We start from the raw sequence: 25,143 nt of genomic DNA, 5'->3' as shown, positions 1-25,143 counted from the left end.
TAACATGTTTTGTATTCTGGCCCTGTCTACCTTTGAATTTTTACCAGAGGATGCAAACTAGACACTGGGGATACTGTTCCCTGCATTTTGAAAAATAACGCCATTGTATTTCAGAAAACCAGTGCCTCAGAACAGAAAGACATGGTCAAGGAGAAAGAACAGTGGTGGAAATGTCAGAATGCAGCAGGTGGCAGAGAAGGGGCATGCTGATGAAAATACTAGAATAAAAGAAGCAAGGTGATAAAATTGTTGAACAGTGGATAGCTGTACTTTGAAAACATGTTTTATCAAAAAGCAGACCTAGAATAAGATTAGTGAGATGGCACATCAGTCCTAAGGTCAGTGTACAGAAAATGAGCCATAGAATATAGATGTAAAACTGATATATTATGACATACAGAACAGGAAGCTGCTTTGCAGAATTTATGTAATTGACTTGCACAGGATGACACAATTCAGAGGCGAATGTACTGCCTACTAAGGATGGCTACAGGCACCTGTTCCTCTGCAGATAGAGAGGTGTAATAGCAAAATTGAATCAACTGCACTACAGCATAAGCAAAGCCTTTAATCACCCATTTGTCTCTCTAAAACATATAAACATATAAAATGCAATTTATATTATGCACATTTCCGACTATTGTTGTAGCAAGGCAGCACATTAACTCTTCTCTCTTCATTCCTCTGGAAGCATATGTGCAAACAGTGTAGTGACACAGACACTGCACAAAGTTCACACATGCATGCAGTCATGTATGTCTATACAGGATTCTGACAAATGCATACCTGCATGCAATCATGTAGGTAAACAAATAGTCAGGAAGATAGACAGTTAAGTTAACTGACATAGATAGATAGATAGATAGATAGATAGATAGATAGATAGATAGATAAAAATAGACAGACAGATGTATAGATAGATACATACTATAGATAGTAAATGCACACATACATATATACATACATATAAGTAAATAAAGAGGATAATAAACAGTTAAGTAGACTGACAGACATAAATAAGACTAGATTAATATGTGGGAAACTTTGTTATGATACAACATTGTCTTGTACTATAGGTTCATGGGATGAAATTTTGATTAGTGGTGATATCTTGTGTAACAAATGAGTCCCCTAATCCTACAGTACATGATATCTCCAATTTCACACAAACTGTGCATTTCATGTGTCAATTTCATTTGTGTTTTGTGTTAGAACAATATTTACCATTGACTTCACTGGGTCATCAATTGTCTAAGTTTCTTTTGAATGAGGATTTAGGTATTTCCCACTGTTTTTATTGAAGGAGATTTCCATGAATACCTTTGCACTGATTTCTGATGTATGTTTTATTTTATTTTATTCCATTTTATTCTTTTGTGGGGGTAATAGCTCATTTATTTGACAATTGTTGTAGTTTAGCATGTGTTATTTAGTTTATTGTTAGCTAATTTGTAGAGTTAGAGTAGGGTCTGTTTTACTAGTAAAACCACATAAGCACAGCACGACACAGCAACTGAAGAGTACAATCTTTATTCACCAATGGTTTAGTGCTTTCTACCCACTTACAGGGACTTCCTCAGAACAATGAATATGAATAATGAATGAAATTCATTGCTCTGAAGAAGTCCCTGTAAATGGGAAGAAAGTGCTAAACCATTTGTGAATAAATACTTTACTCTTCAGCTGTTGTGTTGTGCTGTGCTTGTGTGGTTGCACAGTTTTTCAGTTGGTTGAGAATCTGGTTTACTAGTAGTTCTGTCTATGTTTTGGTTAGTTGCTGTTAATGTTTTATTTTATTTTATTTGATTTTAGCTTTCCTTAATTTAATAAGAAATACTTCTATAGAAATGATTTAGGCATGCGATATTCCTTACAAAGAGGGCAAACAGTTTTGAATTCACAGTATTTTCATAGGTCCATGTGTATATATATATATAAGTAGCATGATCGAAATGATCACTGTACGGCCAAGGAAAAGAAAACTAACAGACTTGTAAATTTAATAGCAACCTATGAAACTGATAACTTTATTGACCGATTTGTTGAAAAAGAGCCATACTTTATACCTCCAGAAGGTGAAACGGTTATTAACCATCTAATCATCAAGACTAGATTAAAATATCACTAAGGTGTTACATTATTAAAAATGCAACGGAAGTTTTTCTGTATTTAAGGAATGCATCAGGTTGAAGATCTGTCATCCAACCAGGTCTTACTTACGTGACAATGATGAATGAAATCTGGTGTATGATTATGTGGATACAATTTTAGTGGAGAGAAGTATATCTAGTAAAACATGGTCTTTCATATCAGTGGAGGCCTAGAAAACATCACTACACAGGAGGTTGCATGAGACAGAATAAAGTAAAAGGTCTTTGCAGTTGGATTAAATGTTTAAAGTGGCTCATGGAGAATGAGATATGGTATCCGGTGGTGAGCTTCATGAGGGATCAAAAGACAGGAAATAGGACTTCTTTGGCTCTGGGATATTCCCCTCTAAGTTAATTGGGTTACAGTGAATGACTTCCAAATTTCTGTTGGTAATGATTGCCAAAAGGTAGCTCATTATAAACATCAGTTCTAATGACCTTGTCTGCTTTATCTCATTCATTCCAAAAGAGCTCAGCAATGTCAACTGTTAAGTTTCCCCATGGGAGTAATGGTGCACCCTGACATACTTTTCAGAGTTTGTATTTCTCAGTCCATATTAGAAAGAAATCTACATAACTCTTGAGCTTTAAACAGCAATGACATGTGCAAGAATGAAAATTGTCTAGCACACTTGATCTTTGGAAAGATATAGTGTTGACATGGTAATCATGTTTAATTTCAAGACTCATTAGTGTGAGTCCATGAATAGTGAAAATGAAACAGTGACAATGCATACGTACACAAATTAAGTCTTTGATTGTTGTGTCTCAGTAGCCTCAGAATATTCCTTTATTTACAATTTATATCAATCTCAAAGTTATGTTGAGATGCTCTCTTACATAGGCATTGACACATCTATGACAAATCATACATTTCACATTTAAAACATCACAAAACATAATGTCTTTGCAAGTGTACTTCATAGAGATCATGTGTTGAGTTCAACACTTCTGGACTGATGCCAGATTCACATAATACCTTAGCCATACCACTGCCCTATTTGCTTACAGTGATATTGACACAATTAAAAAAAATCACATCTGAAACAAACAACTGCTATACTTCTGGGGCTAAATTTGACAGACTGATGCAGCTTTTAAAATAATACCTCATCCATCATGCTTTCAAATTCTTTATAAAGATACTGACAAACGTATGAAGAAAACGTAATTTTCATATTTGAAACATAAACAAATCATAATGTTTCCTCACTATGGCTAGACATTGGTAATGTATTTGTGCCATTCTGGATGGGCTAGTGCAGACCTCAAAACTGTATCTTGCCTGTCTTGCTGTTCTGCACTGTTATGGAGATATTGATGAAAATAGGAAAATGATAATCATTTCCATATCTGAAATATAAATAAACTATTAATAGCTCTGTAGGTGTGCCTGTCAGGGGTTATATATATCAAGCCATGTATGTCTAGAGTGGTAACAGGTACAAACAGATACCATGTCCATCATGCTGACATGCTCCCTTACAGAGATATCAATGCAAATATGAAGCATCATACTTTTCATTTATAAGTCATAAATCGTTATATGTCTGCAGGCTTGTTGGACAGAGTTGATATATTAGAACCAATTTTTCCAGAGTGAGACAGGCTTCAAAATGCTGTCTCAGTCATCATCATCCCTTGAAGCTTTCTAGTGCTATTATCATAAATATGAAAAATACCACAATTTTATCCAAAACATGAAATATTGCATCTCTGAAGGTTTGACAGATGAAAGTGTTGTATTGTTGCAAATTTTCTGGGCTGTTGTCAACCTCAGAATGATACGTCTATCAAATTGCCATGCTGACTTAGTAGGAAAGTGAAACAACTACATCTGTCTAGATAGACAGCTAGATGGATAGATATGGGTGGACTAAAGATTTTTGCCTCTACCTTTGGTCAGCATCTATTTAACTGACAAAATTTAGTCGACTAAACAGATGATCAGCAAGTGTGTAAGACTGCACAATTCTCACAGTATAGAAATGTCTACTTTCCCTGAGATTGTGCAATCGCAGAGTTAGCGTATATATATATATATATATATATATATATATATATATATATATATATGTACGTATATGTATATATATATATATATATATATATATATAGAGAGAGAGAGAGAGAGAGATTTTATATATATATATATATATATATATATATATGTATATATATATATATATATATATATATGTGTATGTTAGAAGGGAGCATAGTAGCTTGCCAACATTTGCAAACTCAAGGGGCCAGATTCAATAAAGCCTACAAAAAGTGTACACAATGTGCAAATGGTATATATTCAAGAACATCCCTATGACATTTTTTGTACCTTCTAGTCACTCAGAAAGATTACATTAAGTGTACATGTAGTCTAAACATTGTGGTAACCTTTGTGAATCCTTGTCAATATTTAAAGCTGCAAGAAAATCAGTAGGAAAAGTAAAATTAGGAGGAAGAAAGGGTGAGTTATGCCTGTGTTGTCTGTTCACTCAGAACAGTGTATGCTTGGTGTGCACTTAGTGTTGGCATTATTGAATCTGTCTATCCATCTACATCTATCTCTCTATATATGGGTCCATACTGGATCCTTGAAACGCCAGATAATCAAACCACACTTCAGCAAGATGAGTATGACGAAATTGCCAAACAGCAAACATGCCAATCACTGAGTTCAAAACATCAAAAGAAACATAAAATGCAGAGTACATCTATGCAGCTGAAGTCAATGCAGAGTGAGCAATGGCTACATCAATGCATTTGAACTGAACATGCATGTGTCTCAAACACAGGTATCCAACAGCAACTGTGCGCCAACATCTAGTAAGTACTGCAAAGTAAATAACAAGTTGTACAAATGTAAACTGGCAGATTCTCCTCATGGAAAGCTATGAGTAGTAGTACATGCTGCATTAATGCAAATATGCTTCTATACTAGTGCCAGCTGCTCTCCTTGCATGTAACATTGTGCACTGTGTACCTAAATAATGGTATGTTCATGTAGTTATAATGCAAAAGGCTCTACAAGTTTGCTCTGCTGGGCAGCCCCTGTATACTAATAGGATACCTGCATACCTATCTTATAACATGGTACCCACAGTCCTACCTTGTTGTTAGCCTCAAGTATAACTTTGTTATCAAGTGCTATATCTTTAGGTTTTAAAAATGTAAGTCCATTAGGCACACATGCCTACTTTAGAGACAAAACTTGTGCATTGCCTGGCTAAGAGCTAGGCTCTGCTCTTTGGAAACTGGATAGTGAAGTAATTATAGCTTGGATTGTAGCATGCAGATTATTGTCAGTGCATAACCATTTTCCTTGAGACAATGTACTGCATAGTCACAAGTCCTTATTTGCCTAAATCCCTCCTTTTCAGACAATGTATGTATAGTTTGCACTGTTGTACACCTTTTACAGTCACACCTCCATAGCTCATCTTATAATGTGTCAAAATAAATGTGAATGACCATCACTATTATTCATGCTTTACTATAACAGCTTCCCTATTTGTATGCTTTCAAAAACATATTTCAACATGGGCCTTCAGCATGCTCTTTTGTAGTCCCACTAATAAAACAACAGCCTATTTCTGAGTATTTACAGTGCAGGTTTAATCTACAGTGTATGTGATGCCATGTGCTGTGCATGTTATTCAGACCACTACTCCCTTCAGTGGCATGCACATGATACAATTACAGGTTGAATTTGGAACTGATATGATTTAAGTACATTTGCTAAAACAGTAACCTATTTGATCCATCTGCACTGTCTCTATTTCCCTCAGACAACCAATGTAATGATCTCTTTTGTTCTTTGCTTACATCACTTGGTTATACATTTTTTTGCCACAGCTGAAGCCATGTGCATTCAGTAGTGTTTTGTGGCTAATCAATGTGCACTAAGCAATAATTTGTAAGAATTTTTGAATGCCTAGGAAGAAGAGATGTAGTAGTTACATGAACAGTTTGTGCACAATCCAATAAAACTTCTGTTTTGTTACATCATGGCTGACTCAATTTTGGCATATGTTGCTTTGAAGTAAGCAGGTTAAATGTATGTTTGTGTGATTTGTGGGTATCTATGTGTGATGTATGATTTGTGGGTATCTATGTGTGATATATCATCCAGACAAGCTATAAAAGAGAAAAGGATGCATGTAATACAGATGGTAAGTACTCACTTCTGTGTCTGAATGGTTACTTGTTATGCTTTCAAGTTAGTTCCTCTGGTACAGCAGATATCAGATATTACTTCAGGGTTCTGCTGAAGCTGTTATTACAGTCTGCATCTATCCATTTGCTGTTAATTGCTTTTATCATTCACCACTACAATGAGCTACACGTGGAACTCATACTGGTAGACTAACAATCTGTTTCAGAATCAATCCCATGGCAATGTTGCGGTGAAGATGGGATGTGTAGTGGCTTGACTATGACAAAATGCAGCTTGCCTTTGTATCCCAACTCACCACTTAGCTGTTCATACATATCAAACATGTCATACAAAATATTGACCTTTAATCATCCCAGATTTTGAGAAATTACCTGATTTTTTAAACCAAAGGGTTTTTTTCCCTAATTTGATTGAGTAATGATATTTTTAAGAATTCTATCCAAAGTATGTATCGGTGCCATTTGGTAGAGAATGTTTACTATAATGTGCAAGCTGAAGAAGGTACCAACAACATGCAACTTTTTTTTTCATATACCATGCAGAAAATATTTGTACAAAGGCCATCTCAAGCCTTTGTAGCTATTGAAGTTGACATGATATGGCGCACAAACCTAAATTATGATATTTATTGCAGAACACATTGTGGAAAGCTGAACCTCTAGTTACTATTTCTGTATTTGCAAGATAAGTCATACAGTGATACAAATACATGTCTTATGAAGACTGAATTGATCTCCCTAACTATCCAGATTTGAAGAGAGGATTCCCTTGCTCACCAATTAGACTATAAAAAGGCACTGTACATGGAGCATGGCATTGGTGTATAAAGTGCTTGTGACACTGTCTCAGATAGAAAATGATGATTCTTTCTGCAAGTTTCATTGTTTAGAGGAAAAGAACCATGACAATGACCTACTGACTGGGGTATGAGCAGTAGCCTGCCTAGGAGAGAAATAAGAAATGAAGTCTCTGCTTTTACGGGGAGGGGGGGTTGAGGGACATGTCATGAGGTGTATCTGCCAATAATTTGTCCATGGAGGAAACCATAAAACTATGGAGAATTGTCTGCACAAAGGGTGGGTGGGGGGGGCACCTTGCTGCCTGCACTGAATCTCATCCCTGGAGCTTAATTTTTTATAATAAACAAGTAAATGAAGATAGACTGCTATTCTCAACCTGAGTCAGCTGTCCTCCTTGCATATGCGATTGCGTTTATACAGCTTACAGTAGACACTTGGGTTCTAGATCAAAAATCTCCCAATGAATGCCTGAAGGACAGCAGTGCCATGCTCATATCTCACTTGGAAGATAAAAAATGTCCAGTGGTTGTAACAGTCAGCCAGATGGACATTTGGCATGGGGAGGGGTAGAAATGATGCTTCTTTTTTATATAAAAAACAACATTTTAGGGGAAAAAACAATAAACAGTATCGAAAGAGACTGAATAATTACTTATTGGAGCAGTTATGCATTTTCTTAAACTAATGCATTTTCTAATAAAGATGCCAGGCTTTACAATATCATACAAATTATTAACTCAGTGAACTATTAATGTATATTACTAGCTATAAAAGTATCAAGGAACTGTGTGTGTGTTAAATAAACCATTAAAAAGGATAAAGGATCTTTGCAGGGCTCTCAACCTATTATTTTAAGAATCAATGACAAATTAAACAAATTATCCAAGATAAAGGCCATGCATTAGAAACCTATTTTTTCATATTTGTAGTGTTTATTTAAGATATGGATAATAGGGCAGCCGTCTAAGGCAATTTAGAAAAATAAAAAACATTCCAACTATAATGCCTTAGATTGTTTCTTTATTGTATATGTTTGTAACAAAATCAGTAATTTCTAGAGTGACAGAATAAAGCTTTTAGCCAGAATAAAATATGATGCTGAAAATCAAGTATAAAAGGCAGGCATTTGTCTCTTCACCAGACTCATCTGCATTCCAGAACTCCTGAAAAGACTTAAGTCATTTAATATTACATAGCAGTTTTAATCCCTATTCTGCAAATCATCCTCATCAAATTATGTATTCTTTCCTCCAAATAAATAAAATAGAAACAATGACAAATACAGTAACAAAGCAGTATATTTATGTTCTGTGAAATTCTAAATCTCTGTCATAAAAAAGAATATGTTATTTTTTATTCATAATGTAACCTGTAATTATTCTGTTTTAGGTCAGTGTTGAATTTTTCAGGAATGCTAATTTTTTAAAGAATTCCTTATAAGGATAAGGATGCAGAGATGGCGTTAAGGATATATAGTTGCTGTGTATATAAACACACTTAACAGAAACCCATGGGCTTTCTTAAATGTTTTATGGCCAGCAGGAGTGTAAACTGTTTGCCTTGCCTCTCTACCTTGTTTTGTTTCCACAAGTCCACAGGTCAGCACTGAATTAATGAGTGCTGGTTTGGTTTGTCCAAAACTACCAAAATCATGTTTGCATTTTATAAACAATTAAGAATAAAAAAATGTATTTTTTAGTTCCAGAAAGAGTCCGGAATTATCTCCATGTAGTATCTTATCTCTCTGAATGTACAGAGAAAAGCTAAGACTCTGTTTTCTAGATATTTTTTTGTATTGTATTACTAATCACATATTATGATACGTCATCTTTTTGTCTATATTCTCCCTCTGTTTTGAACAATGATGGGACATAGGTTATACTGTTACACTCCATGAATGTGGTATCTGAGCACCAAATCATACAGCACACTCCTAGTTTAATATATGAATTTGATTCAGTAACATTCACGCAACATCTACCTTTCCAATTCTGTATGGCAGCTTCTTTTGTAGAACTGCATTTGAAAACAAACAACTACTTATTTATGACATCTATCTTATAATCATTACGAAAATGCATTAGTCAACAGATGCACATTTTAACTATCACTGTAATTATAGCCTGAATGTATGAAAACAGTGCAGACATGAACATCCTTTTGAAATACAAGGCCATTTCCAAAGATAGATGAAAGTCTGTTACTCTAAATCTTCTTCCATGTTGTGCTGACAATGCCGCAGGCTAGTGTGCTGCTAAACTCTATACCTGAAGTGACAGCATGAAAAACATGTCCTTATGGAATGATTGAAGGTAAGAGTTCATTAGCAAGAGGTAAAAGCAATAAGATGTAGTGCCTGTAAATCTGACTGCTATCTGTCATTTTAATTACACATTTAGAAGCTCCTTAAGGTTATACATTTCAATAGAAAACAAACAGCATTCTATACATACTACTACTACTGATTCATACCCGTTGTATTTTATACAAAATCAAGAAGACTGGTAGTTTGCATTATCAGTGGCAAAATGCATGCAAGTTCTGAATGTTCCAGCAACATTTTTTCTTAGTATGTTAAAGCTCTATTTATATGGAAACATTTTCTTCCTTAAAGTATTTATTAAGTAAAATGGTTTCAAGACATTAGTATGTAATGGGGGAGTCTATATTACATCAATGAACGTTTAAATGTTCGAATCTCTAAAGGTCGACCTTTAGAGATCGAACATTTAAATGTTCGAAAATGTAATAAAAACTAAATAAAGAAAACAGAAATTAAGAAACGGGTTTTAGCAGGGGGGCAAGCACCCCTGCACCCCCCACACCCCCTGCTACTTAAATATACCAACTCTGAGATCACACATCAGTGCACTACAGTGCAGAAATGGGAAATTTCCACTTCACTACACTGTAACACGATCTTGGAGTTGGTATATTTAAGTAGGGGTGGTGTGGGGGACACAGCCCCCCACGTGGGGGGTGCAGGGGGGCTTGCCCCCTGCCTACACCCTTTGGTTTATGTATTTATTACTTAGTTTTTTTTTTTTTTAAAGATTTTCAAACACGTAAATGTTCAATCTATAACGATCGACCTTTACAGATTCGAAAATTTACGTGTTTGTTGATCTAATATAGACCCTGCAATGGGACTTTGAATGAATGGAGACAAGCCTGTGATGCAGTGCAAAAGCTCTTATATGTTTAATGGGGTAAAACAAGTTTGTTTTATGCTTCATGCAGCATTTTTATTATCCATGATCTAAACCGAAAACATGCAAAAATTACAATTGCAATTGGGAAGCGTCAAATTAATACACTTAAGGGATTTTACATAAAATTACTACTAAATTTACTACTAAATAAATTACTACTATTACTAAATGGGAACAATCTTGCAACACATATATTTCCTCTGCCTGTTTTGCTGTGTGGATTGATTAGCCTACCCTCAAGATTCAGTCCATGGGAAGTCCATCTGTTTGTTGCTTGTGTTCAGTCACGGAGATGGATGTGTCAATACCTTGACAGATAAATCTATACATCTCCTTGCTGATATTTTAGATGGAGCTTTGTAAGAAGGTTGATTTACAATAGCACCATACAGCTATCAAGATCCTCACAAGGTAAACCATACGATGTATGTATACTGTATAGTTATTTTTTGTTTCACACTGTATTTCCATGTGCTAACTAAGTGTGGTACATGAACTATGCTTGAATTTCATATGATTTAATGTTAATGGTGACACAGATGAGTAAATTACAGCAGCTATACAAGATATAGCTTCCTTATGGGAAAGGTGAAGACAAAAATGTCAAGTTAACGTGGTTCATTATTTATGTCAGTGTCTTGATAATTACTCTGGTAAAAAAAAGACCTCCTTCTAAACAGAAAATATTCCCGATAATACTTCATTTCTAAGCACTATGAAACTAAACCTCTTCCACTGATCTATTCTTAACAGAACTATTGAAAATAGAAAATATATATCCTACCTGTCATTCTACTATCTATCTTATTTAACTGAATTGGACTAATTAGTTGTAAAATTTTGAAATATATAGCATAGGTCACATCTCAAAAATGCTTTATAGACAATTTTACTGGTTTCACAAATAATTTTTTGCTATTTTAATATTTTTTTTACAAAAAAACACACTTTTTAGTACTGCTGCATTTATGAAAACATAACTCATTCAACTGCATTTTGTTTGTATGAGATATGTTAATATGCTAAAAAATTGAGTTAACAACTTTATTTTATTTTATTTTATTTTGTATAGAACAGTAAAAATAGTAAAGATCTGACAAATAAAGGTTTGATGGACTGCATACTTTAATATGTTATTGATAGCTTCAGCATACGTATGCATACACATAGGTATGAAGTATGTTTGGGTAGCATCTAGGTTCACTGAGTAAGGTTACTGCCACACAACTTGGATTACAATGGTTTCCTCTTGACTCCTAAAAAATGCACTTGTTGATTACATATTTACTTTCCAAGTACACTGTATTAATCCTTGCCTTTATGGCCAGGTTATGGCTGAAAAGGGTACACAATGGGCAGTTCACATGCCTAGTTAACAAATGGATAAATTAAAATGAAATGTGCACATATTATATTACTTTTTTTCATATAGTAAATCTGAGTTAGCAGGCTGACCTAAAAAGAGTCAAGTTGTAGATAAAGAAAACAAAACGGTCTCAATCATATCCATATGATTAAATAATAGATAGAATATTGCCATGTGCCATTACAAATGTATACAGACAGAAACTGTATCAGTATAAAAAACAAATTACATATAACAAAAATAACATATAACAGAATAAAGGATTTACATATTTTAAGCTATAACAGGAAAAGGAAGTCACCTGTCTTTAATATCTAATAGAATAAGGAATTCATATGTTCCACACAATGCCTGTTCATCAAAACATCACTTGCATACTACCCCTTAAAGTACACCAGGGCCCCTTAAAGCATTTTTGTTGCCTTTACTGTCTCTAATTTACATGCATATATGGAGAGTAAATGTTGAGCTCAGAATGAAAATGGGGTCTGATTTTACAGTATACAACCAAAGAAGGCCTTTTTGCCAACTGTGGATTTTTGGGGAAACATAATGATAAATTAAAAAAGACAGATGACATTTGATATGACTACTTGTGAAGGTGAGCAGTTGCATTCAAGAGTTGGATAAAGGAATTTTTGGGGATTGAAAGGAAGCTAGTTTAGGACAATGTAGTTTGGTAGTGTTTATCTACTGTAGGTTGGAAGGGAAATGAAAATTTAACAAAGTTTAGAGTACATAACATCTGGAAATAAGAAGGTGGGATGGTGTAATCATGTCCAAGAATGAAAAGTTATTTCCAAAAGTGGTCTTCTCCTAGTAGAGATTGAATGCTGACTTTGAGGGCAACAGATGGGTAGAGGGCTTGCTTTGTTAATAACTATATAAAAATGGAAAGAGGTAGATATTTACAACTGCCTAGGATCCTTAATAATTAAATTGACTCACTCTCATTGGCACCTATGGAGGTTATTTTTCAGTCCAGGAAACATCACTATCATTCTGACATGACTGCCAAATACCAGTGTGTGTGTGCTCATGTGTGTGCCTATATGTATATATACAACAAAAACTAGGCATGCTCTACCGACAAAACCATTACCTTACACCTGCTACTAAGATCACTCTTTCTACTTCCTTTCTTATCCCCTCTCTTCTCTATGGTGCTCCACTCCTTTGTAACCTACAGTCATCTCTAAAAAAACAACTTTCCTCTTGCTACAACAAAATAGCCAAATTCGCCACCAGCCAGAGGTCCTACACCCACCACTGTTCCTCACTCCAAAACCTAAAATGGCTAGAACTACCCAATCACCTAACCTATACCCAACTAAGTCTTGCACTTAAGCTCATTTTCAACCCTTCCCTCTGTCCCTCCCTTTCTACTGCCTTTAAAATGCACCTCCCTGATAGAGTACTAAGAATCAACAATCAAAATCTACTAGAAGTCCATAAACCAACTCACCCCCCAGGTAAAAATCTTCTATCCTATGGCCTAGCTTGCCTCTGGAACTCCCTACCACCAACCATTCGCACAACCTGTAATCACTTCATCTTCAAAAAATCTCTTCCTTCACATCTACTATCCCAGTGGGAATGCTGTTGTTCCCACCCCTCATAATCAAACACTAACAAAGTCCATCTTCCTCCTCACCAGCAACTTTCCTATTATTTTCCTCTAACTCATTCATTATTCTATTATCCTTATGGAATTTCCAAAATTGCACTAGCCTGCACCTCTTCATGGGTATGCTTCCATATATACATGACTTCTCAATATCTACTTTGCAATATTCTTCATGTGTCTGTATCATCTGTAGTTTCATCACAAGTCTGTACTACTCCTAATTGTTTTGAAGTACTATTTGAAATTGTAAAAGTGATTCTCAACTCTTTGTATTTGTAAGTTTCATCAGTAGTCTGTATTACTCCTAATGATACATGTACTATTCGAAACTGTTTAAGTGAAACTTAATTTTTGTATAACTATCATTAATAAGCTACTATAACCTAGATTGCTTTGGAGCTTTTCTCCCCAGGACTCCATTGAAAACGGGTTCATTTTGGCCCAATGGACTATCCTGGTAAACCAACTACAAATAAAATAAAATAAAATAAATAAAAAAAAAATATATATATATATATATATATATATATATATATATATATATATATATATGCGTCTGTGTCTTTTTTTTATCTATCGTTTTTCTAAAGTATAATGCATTAAGCCTGACATTGCCTCTTTAGATAAAATATTTTAGTCACTTCTCTATAACAAGATATTTATTTGTTTTCAATGTTTTATTTAGTGGCATCATTGCAAGTCATGTGCATAATGTCTATCCTTTTTTATCATGTATAAAATATATATTACCATCTTTTTTTTTCTCAGTTTAGTCAGGCAGGCAGATATGTAGTCAGAGATGCGATGACCTAACCCATTCCCTACCCATAATTTGCTAACTTTAACCACTGAAAGGTTTTGCAGCCATGCTGTGAAACTTCCCATGTAGCTTTTAGCAGAAGCTTTTCTGGCACATGGCAATGACATTGTCAATTTGCTACTATCTCTACTCCACCTCAGCGCCAGCCCTGAAAACAGAGTCAGTGGGAATGTTGCAAATTCCTCCACAATTCCATCAAATAAGATTTGCTGTGGTTATGTTAAAGCTTTCACGCTCTTCATCTGTCTAATAGTCAGGGAGGCATGGTGGAGCTGATTGTGGAATATACCTGTCCTTTTGAAAGAAGGGCTTTTATGCAAATGATATGGCCCAATGACAGACATTTGGATCAATAAGCACTACTGGATGGTAGCCTTTATAGTGTGCATGCAGGAAAGTGCATCCACAAGTGGAAGTTATTCTGAGCCACAATATGATGCAGTTTTATCACATGCATCAGTATGGGCCTATGGCTGTTATCCATTCCAGAGTGTGGGCCTATGGCTGTTATCCATCACAGAGTATGGACCAATGGCGTGTTATACATCCCAGATTGTGGTCCTGAGGCTGATATAAATGTCTTCATATCTGGGATGCTGGTGAGGATTTCAACAGCCTTTATAATTGCAGGATTAAATTCCTCCTCAGATGTCTCTCACATGATTGGTTACACAGGATAACACACCATGGAGGGATGCACCTGTTCAAGTCCAGTAGGAAAAGCTTGATGGTAAAAAAAAAAAAAACATGGGAAATAGTCTGCAACTTGAAAAAAATGTCAAATGAAGCAACACCTCATAGATAAATGGCTCTGCACCTGTATCACCATTGGGTAAACTGGTACTAATATAGCTCTATGATTTTTCACAATACTCAAGAACACTGAACAGCGTGTAAGTGCAAGTTAATGATACTGAGTGACATGGTAACACAATGTACAGTGTTCTACATTATCACATGAAACCGTTACTGCCACTAAATAAGATAAAAATTAAATATGATTTGCGTTATTGCTGAGCATATTTCTTGGCTGTCTGTGGCATTAATTAGAAACATTTTTAACACTATGTATAACATGCCCTTCAAATGTGGAACAGTGAAGTACATGGACTTTTTAGGACCCAAAATGAGGAACATTTCACCTAATTAGTACACTTCAGATATAGGAGTGACAATAATAGGATTTCTACCATTATTTTCAGCTTTCCCACTGTTTATTGAACAACAAAGTTGACAGCTGTGGCTGAGATGATATGCAGCAGCTCTTAGATGTTACCCAACTGTGGTAACCTTCTGAGAGGAATTCAAAAACACTGATACAGTGCAGTGTTCTCCATTATTACCTGACCTTTTCCATATATTTGTGCTGCACACAACTTAATATAGTATTATCAAAACTTTATCCTCCTGTATCATCTCATTTCCATTATCGTTCTTGAACTTCCTCCACTCCTTCCTTTCTTTGTGGGGTTCTATTTTTTTATCTTAACTTCCTATGTCCTAGAATTCTTTATAGTGACAAATACCCTTACATAAAACCTGACAATCTATAAATACTTATGATATTGCACTCCAAGTGCCTCTATGTGTTTAAAAAAGCACACCCCTTGTAACTACTATTATTAATCTAAACTGATTGAAGATGATGTAATTGATGTCAAGGATGTCTAAGTAATGAAACTGTTGTATATTAATGAAACTGACTATGAATGATGAAACTATGTAAATAGTGTCCATGATGTCTGTATAACAGAGATTTCCCCTCTGCTGAAAAAGGCACTGCATAGTTGGACTTTCCTGGTAAACAAATGAAAATAAATACATAGATTAATACATCATCTTGGAAAATTCTTTAAATCATAATCAAGCTATATCTGGAGAATTATACCCTGCAATGTGTGTGACAAATGAAAATTGTAGAGCAGTACATGTTAGATTTGAAGAGGAAAGGTGATATAAATATGCTTGACAGACAATTGAGTCTATGGTATGATTCAGTCACTGGATTTACTGCTTATTATACTCCTGGAGCTTCAGACTATGTGGACTTGTTGGTGTTTACTGTGATTAAATCTTGCTGCAAACTGCAGAAGATAGACACTGGAAAACAACAATTCAAAAGAAGGAGTGGAGATGCAAGTGGAAAAAGTAATTATTTGCTAACAACATTACATCAAGAATAAAAGAAAGTAAAGAAGTTACAAAAATTGATATGATATGTCTTATAAGAGGCCACGAGAGACGGAAAAATGTAAAGTGACACAATGTAATGATCATTGGAGGCCATAGAAAATGCCTTTACGTTACATGAAAGGTTGAGGAGCTGAGGCAGGAATCACAATGTAATTGCAGTAAGATAATAGGTACTAGCACTGGCCTGTTAAAAAAGCTGCCTGCTTTGTTACAGGCCAGCGAGGACAGATTTACTAAAGCAGTCAACAAGGAAAGAGACATTAGATGAAATCATGCCAAAATGAAAAGTAACACATCATCCTGAAGTGCAGAAGGTACTGTCAGGAGTTCAAGATGTTTCCAAGTTGGACTGGATAGCCCATTTCTGAATTGTCAGTATGCATTAGTTCTTTGTTTAAATCAGAAATTATTACAAAGGAAGCTGATATCTTACCTTAAATCTGAGAAAAGTAATGGAAATAATTCCTCGAAGGAGGACAAAATAATTCCTGCCAGGACATAGGATATTGAATGAGTAGCAGCATGACTTCACGATAAGGAAGTTTGTTTAAAGTCATACTTATTACAGTACTTTTCATCGGGTATATATTAGATCAGCGAATGCTTAAAAAATCGAATGCTGATTGATCGAACTTATGTAAGCGAAAGCTTAAAATATCGAAACAACAGAGACCCAAATTTTTTCCTAGGGAAAGAATTTGGTTGTCCGTTTCTGTTGTTTCGGGATTTTCAGTGCTGTGGTGTAAAGTTACGGGTCAGGTTCAGGTAAGTGTGCAATTGTGTGGATGTGTTAGGGCGGGTTAGGTGAGTTAGGGTTAGGGCGCGGGTTAGGTATGTGTGCGATTGTGTGGACATGAGGGTTAGGACGGGTTAGTTGAGTTAGGGTTAGGGAGTGGGTAAGGTGAGTGTGCGATAGTGACGGACCTTAGGGTTAGGGTTTGGGTTAAAGTAAGTGGATAGTTAGTGGTGTGTGTATAGTTTAGTGTAGGGTTAGGTGTCAGATTTTAGGTGTATGTGTGGGATTGCTGTTTGTTTGGTGTGCTTGTGTTGTGTGTATGTGTTTTGGATCAGCAATTTTTTTCCCTAGGAAAAACATTGCTATTCTGACAGTTCGAGATTGTAAGTTTTCGCTTACATAAGTTCGATCAATCAGTGTTCACTTTTTAAGCATTCACTGATCTAATATAGACCCCTTTTCATCTAGGTAAAAAAGAGGAGTCCTTGTTTAAATGTCATCACTCAAAATGCTGAGTGCCAATGCATGAAAAAAAATATGTTGTGCACTTCTCATATGCTTAAAAATGTACTAGAAGATGTAGCACCATCTCTACTAACACTTCCATAAACACTGTGTGTCATGTTGCCCAATTGTCCCAGATCTATATCATTACCTTTGATGAAGCCATATTACTGGAAGGAGCAAAAGTGGCTGCCCAAAGTTCTCTGACTACAAGAGATGTTAGATACCATCAATGTTCATCTGATCAAACATGTCAATATAGTCTCCTTAAATTATCTTATCTTTAATGGAAGAGGGAACATGAGCCATGATTTCTTATCTGTTTCGAACCAGGACTAGAACCAGTAAAACATGTATTCATGGAGGCCAGAAATTGTGCTAATATAGGCTCCAACTGTTGATTCATCGCTGCACCTTGGGAGTTAAGATTTCCTGTTTACAGTGAATTACCTTTGCTGTCAAGAGGTGATACTCCTAAATTCCTATGTGATTCTCTGCTAAGTGTACCTCCAACACCCAGAATTAGTTTGATTTGCCCCAAAACCTTTTTTAGGACTTGTTCAGAAATTTTTGTCCTACCCTTCTCAGGAAGTGGCTCCAAATGTTCTTTGAGATATTCCTTGATCAACTGACTCATCAAATTATCATTCCCTGAGTTTTTCATTTTTTACCACTCTGAGTCTGGGATTAGTGGCTGGTGCCCAAGAGATTGATCAAAACTTAGGATCTCCTAGATTCCCTGTCTTGACTTTTTAGAAAAACCTCACTTGTAATATGATCACCTGTAAGATGGTTACCATCAACATTTGCTGGATTTCCTTTTCATGGTGTTTGAAGGGCTTGTATGGCTGCATGCATGTTCCATGTCAGGCAAGCATTATTCTGCCTCTGAGGTTAATCTTTATCAGTGAGACTTTGATATCTAAAGTGTAGAAGGGCACTATAAATTAAATTACTCTGGCTTAACCAGACAATAGCCAAAGATACAATGTTTTTTTTTTTTTGAGAATGCCTTAAAAATGTTCCCACTGTCCAGAGGTCCAGAGTGTCTCTGCTTGAATCCAAGCCATCCAAAGCTAAGAACAAGAAATTAAGCTTATTCTGAGTTTGATCTGCACTTTTTCATCTGTATTTTACTGTTTTACTACATTAATGTGTGCCTTCTCCTCTCACAACAGAAGTTAGTAGTTCCTTGTACAGACGCAAATGCCTAGAAACTATTTTTTTTCCCTATACTCCAATCAGTGAAACCCTCCCAGGTTCCCTGCTGCTCTACAGGCAATGCAGCTGTGCACTCCTGCACTGCAGGCAACTCAGGTGAGCACTGAGCAGCATTACCATACTTTTCATCCCTGATCTTCTATAGAATCATTCATTCTACCTTAGGGAGACAAACTTTGGCACTACTTTACAATGCAGCAGACATCCCCCTAGAGTGTTAAACACTTAAATACCTTAGAAATAACATTATAAAATTCAAGTTTCTTAAAACTTCCTTATCTATCCTTATATATATATATATTATCAGTGAAGAATTTACCCAGTTTGTCATGGGCTGAAGGCTCCATATGTTTAGCAATAACCACTAGAGGGAGGTTTAAAATAATTGTCAAGATATTTGCCTTACAGGCACAAGGTGCATGGCTTGATTCTCATATGGATTAATTAGCTAGGATTAAAATAGTTCACAAGGGCAGTTAGCTTAGTTCTAATCTGTGAACCTGTTTATCATGTCTAGGCATAGGCCTCTGGGCCAATAGCCTAGTATCATCCAATGAACTTATTATTGGTAAAGAACACAAATTGCTTTGACTGACCAAATTATGTCTTAACTGTTATACAGCCGAGTTGTTCATCAGATTGGCTACCTAACCATTTGGAGAGTTTAAATAGCTCATCCAATCCACTCTTCTTATCCCCAGCTTGGTAAACAGCAAGATGTTTGTGGGCAATCTGTTCTTGGCCTCAGATGTAAAACACAGGGGTTCATGAGATTGTTCGTCAAACATTAATAGCTTATTCTCTCTGGCTGGTTGTTCATGAAGTTCATTATGGTCTCCAGCTGAATACTTTCACCAGTAGCAATATGTTTAGCAGTGCTCGAGATACATTTTCTACTTCTCCCTGACCTCTTAATAAATATCTTCCACTTCTCTGATACCTTATTTTATGCATCACCTTCTTTAATAGCCACTGGGAAATGCATTTTTTTATCTTGTGTAACTTATCCTGCATTATGATATACAGGAGTCTGCTTTCTTCTGCTAACACAGCATGACCATCATATCTAAAGAGTTTATTGGCACCGTCCATTTTATTGGATGCTTTTAAATTTCAGACAGGATAGTCTATACAAAAATAGTACCTGGAAGGCTATGAATTAAGACAGAAACACCGAATTGCATTCTAGTCTTGCAAAACTACATTTTCAAATTCAAACTCCTACAGAAGTCATGACATGCACATCGATATAACTATAGTTAGTTCATTAGCATTAAAGCTACATCTGTTGTTCTTCTTTTCCCGGTTAGGGGTCTCCACAGCGGAACTCCAGTCCACTAATGATTGGCAGTAGATTTTAATGGTGCCAGCACAACACCCAATCTTTAACGAAGGCACACCATTCTACACATGTCTTTCAAACACCACTTGACTGCAGGGAGGACATGCAGACTTCACACAGAAGGTGCTCCAGCTGAGAATCAAACAGGAGAACCTCTTGCTGTGAGGCAACAAAGCTACCGCTGCACCACCGTGGCTTCTTCTAAAGCTATATCTGTTAAATGCACTAAAGCACATCTTTTTTTTAATAACACACACACATATATATATATATGAACATATATATATATATATATATATATATATATATATATATATATATATATGATTAAAAAAAAAAAATATATATATATATATATATATATATATATATATATACACCTTTTGGCTTTTCAATCCATTTGCTGCTCATCTAATCAAAAATGAGCAAAGATATTTTGAGAAAACTGACCTTAGCAAGCACTACTGATTTATCAGCAGCAAACAGACGACAGAACATCTTCCACCTCAGGACCCATTTTAGCAGTAGCAAGAAAGCTTTGCCGTTTTATTTTTCAGTAAAAGTTCTGTTTGATAACCAGTGTTCCAATGAGGGGTGCAGTCCTCAATATACCACAAGCAACTGAAATACCCCTTATGACCACTTATCCTAACATACAGCATATGCTATTGACTGACTGTCAAACATAAATGTACACAATAAACTATTGAAGCCATACACAGATTTAAACAACAAAGGCACATAAAATTCGCAACATTGCATCTCACATTGAAAAATCTGATAAAAAACTGTCACACTAAATAACCCAGCACACTGCACTCACCACGTACCTAAAGACTTTATCTCACACACACACACACACACACACACACACACACACACACACACACACACACACACACACACACACACACTACTTTGGGGGGAGCAAGCCCCCAAACTCTTCTTGCATGATGCATAGCTTCCCACACACCCCTAAGTTATGCATAATAACTTCATGGTTATACAAGTGCAAGGTAAAAAGCATATACCTTTGTGTGGCAACAACACTACTTCACCAAAAACATTCAAGCACCACAACATAAATGTGTATACACACACATACTCACTCTTATGCCCACAAACTTATTTTGAGTTTGATCTTCACTTTTTTTATCAGTACTTTACTGTCTTACTGCATTAATTTGTGCCTTTTTGACTGTTTTTACTGTTTGTGCCTGCTTATTACCTGCACTTGTTTTGCACTGAAATATTGCTTAGTTGGCATAGACTAGATCCAGACTTGCTTAATCTCACCTGTTTTTTATACACTTCAACTCAAATCCAGCTATCTTATATTAAGAAAGACTCCTCTCCACCCTTGTGGCAGAAGAGTGTGGATATAGCCTTGTCTGAGCTGGGCATTGCTGAAGAAAGGATCAGTGTGTGATTTTCTATTGGCAGATTAGTTTAAAATGGTTTAATTTCACCTGTATATCAGTCTTGCATTTGCACAGTCTGACACAATTAATTGGAGCTGCTCTGCATTTGACATTCTTTCCCAGAGGTCCAGAGTGTCTCTGCTTGAATCCAAGCCATCCAAAGCTAAGAACAAGAAATTAAGCTTATTTTGAGTTTGATCTGCACTTTTTTCATCTGTATTTTACTGTTTTACTGTATTAATTTGTGCCTTCCCATCACACAACAGAGGTTAGTGGTTCCTTGTACAGACGCAAATGCCTAGAAACTATTTTTTTTCCCTAGGCACCAATCAGTGAAACCCTCCCAGGTTCCCTGCTGCTCTACAGGCAATGCAGCTGTGCACTCCTGCACTGCAGGCAACTCAGGTGACCACTGAGCAGCATTACCATACTTTTCACCCCTGATCTTCTATAGAATCTTCTTCTTTTGGCTGCTCCTGTTAGGGGTCGCCAAAGCAGATCAACTGTTTCCATTTCTTCCTGTCCTCTGTATCTTGCTCTGTCAGACCAACCACCTGCATGTCCTCTCTCACCACATCCATAAACCTTATCTTAGGCCTTCCTCTTTTCCTGTTACCTGGCAGCTTCATCGTTAGCAACTTTTTCCCAATATACTCTGCATCCCTCCTCAGCACATGTCCAAACCAATGTAATCTTGCCTCTCTGAGTTTGTCTCCAAACCTTCCAACCTGGGCTGACCTTCTAATATACTTATTCTTAATCCTGTCCACCCTCATCACACCCAGTGCAAATCTTATCATCTTTATCTCTGCCACATCCAGCTCTGACTCTTGCCTTTTTGTCAGTGCCACTGTCTCCAACCCATATAACATAGCTGGTCTCACTACCCTCTTGTAGACCTTCCCTTTCACTCTTACTGGTACTCGTCTGTCACAAATCACTCCTGATACTCTTCTCCACCCACTCCATCCTGCCTGTACTCTCTTTTTCACCTCTCTTCCACACTCACCATTATTCTGATCTGTTGATCCCAAGTACTTAAACTCATCCACCTTCTCCACCTCTACTCCGTGCATACTCACCATTCCTCTATCCTCCCTCTCATTCACACACATATATTCTGTCTTAGTCCTGCTGACATTCATTCCTCTTCTCTCTAGAGCATATCTCCACCTCTCCAGGGTCTCCTCCACCTGTTCCCTACTCTCACTACAGATCACAATGTCATCTGCAAACACCATAGTCCACAGGGACTCCTGTTTGATCTCGTCTGTCAACCTGTCCATCACCATTGCAAATAAGAAAGGGCTCAAGCTGATCCTTGATGTAATCCCACCTCCACCTTAAACGCATCTGTCACTCCCACCGCAGACCTCACCGCTGTCACACTACCCTCGTACATATCCTGTACCACTCTTACATACTTCTCTGACACTCCCGACTTCCTCATACAATAACATAACTCCTCTCTAGGCACCCTGTCATATGCTTTCTCTAAATCCACAAAGACACAATGCAACTCCTTCTGACCTTCTCTGTACTTCTTCATCAACACTCTCAGAGCAAACATTGCATCTGTAGTGCTCTTTCCTGGCATGAAACCATACTGCTGATCACTAATCACCACCTCTCTTCTTAACCTAGCTTCCACTACTCTTTACCATAACTTCATGCTGTGACTGATCAGTTTAATCCCTCTGTAGTTTCTACAGCTCTGCACATCACCCTTATTCTTAAAAATCGGTACCAAAACACTTTTTCTCCATTCCTCAGGCATCCTCTCACTTTCCAAGATTTCATTAAACAATCTAGTTAAAAACTCCACTGCCATTTCAGCTAAACACCTCCATGCTTCCACAGGTATGTCATCCGGACTAACAGCCATTCCGTTCTTCATCCTCTTCATAGCTATCTTTACTTCCTCCTTGCTAATCCACTGCACTTCATGATTCACTATCTGCACATCATCCAACCTTCTCTCCCTCTCATTCTCTTCATTCATCAACCCCTCAAAGTACTCTTTCCATCTGCTCAACACACTCTCCTCGCATGTAAGTACATTTCCCTCATTATCCTTTATCACCCTTACCTGATGCACATCTTTACTAGCTCGGTCCCCTTGTCTAGCCAGTCGGTATAGGTCCTTTCCTCCCTCCTTAGTGTCTAACCTTTTATGCAACTCTTCATACGCCTTATCCTTAGCCTTCACCATCTCTCTCTTTGCCATGCACCTCATCTCCTTATACCCTTGTCTACTTTCTTCATCTCATTGACAATCCTACTTCTTCTTCGCCAACCTCTTTCTCTGTATACTCTCCTGTACTTCATTCCACCACCAGGTCTCCTTGTCCTCCTTCCTCTTTCCAGATGTCACACCAAGCACCTTTCTAGCCGTCTCTCTTATTAGCTCTGCTGTAGTTACCCAGCTAATCGGTAACTCTTCACTGCCACCCAGTGCCTGTCTTAACTCTTCCCTGAACATCACCTCACAATTACCCTTTTTCAATTTCCACCATTTGATCCTTGGTGCTTCCCTCACACTCATCCTCCTCTTCTTGATCACCAATGTCTTCCTACAAACCACCATCCTATGCTGCCTAACGACACTTTCCCCTGCCACCACTTTGCAGTCTCCAATCTCCTTCAGACTGGCCCTTCTACATAAGATATAACCCACCTGCGTGCATCTTCCTCCACTCTTGTATGTCACCCTATGCTCCTCCCTCTTGTTAAAATACGTATTCATCACAGCCATGTCCATCCTTTTCGCAAAATTCACTACCATCTGACCTTCTGCATTCCTTTGCTTAACACCATACCTAACCATTACTTCCTCATCCCCTCTATTTCCTTCACCGACATGCCCATTGAAATCTGCTCCAATCACCAGTCAATAAGTCCCCTTATTAATCCCAGGCAATTGCTGCTCTAATTTGTTCTCTCACAAATTAGTACTTAAGAGTTACCTGCTATTATGGACAGTCAGCTTCCCAACATTTTCCAGCCAGCCTGATTAACATGGGCATCCTGAGGCAATGTAGCAACTGCCTCATGTATACTGATAACCATTTGTTCTAAAAGCAAATAAATATAATATGTGAGACATGTAACTATACCATGAAACTAGAATCAGTCCTCTCACATAACAATAAACAAGACATTAAACAGGTTGTCAGCACACACACCTCTCCACTCACAGAAGATAAGGTCAAGGCACATAAATCTGCATATGCGGAGGAACTAAGAGTTTACCAGAAGACCAGAGACTTCCTAAAGACAAACAACCTACACATACTAGTACACAAACAGAATCCACCACTACAAATAACACACATATCAATGTCTTAACAATTAAGCCTCTATGGCAAAACGCCTCCAAACCTAATGTCCTAGTCATAAGCAACTAAGTGTGATACACAGATGTCTCCCTTATCACGTTTGACAAGGATAAGGTCACGGTCAGCTGCCTGTCAGGTACCAGGATCTGTCGAATCATGAATGCACTCTAGTCACTCAGCAACAATTACTGATATGACTCTATCATAGTACATGTTGGAGTGAATAACTTGAGACA

The sequence above is a fragment of the Protopterus annectens genome, chromosome 1.part2 (genome assembly GCF_019279795.1).
Source record: "Protopterus annectens isolate FY-2018-M chromosome 1.part2, PAN1.0, whole genome shotgun sequence".
Classification (NCBI taxonomy): Eukaryota; Metazoa; Chordata; order Ceratodontiformes; family Protopteridae; genus Protopterus; species Protopterus annectens.
Note: the sequence above shows the minus strand (reverse complement) of the source record.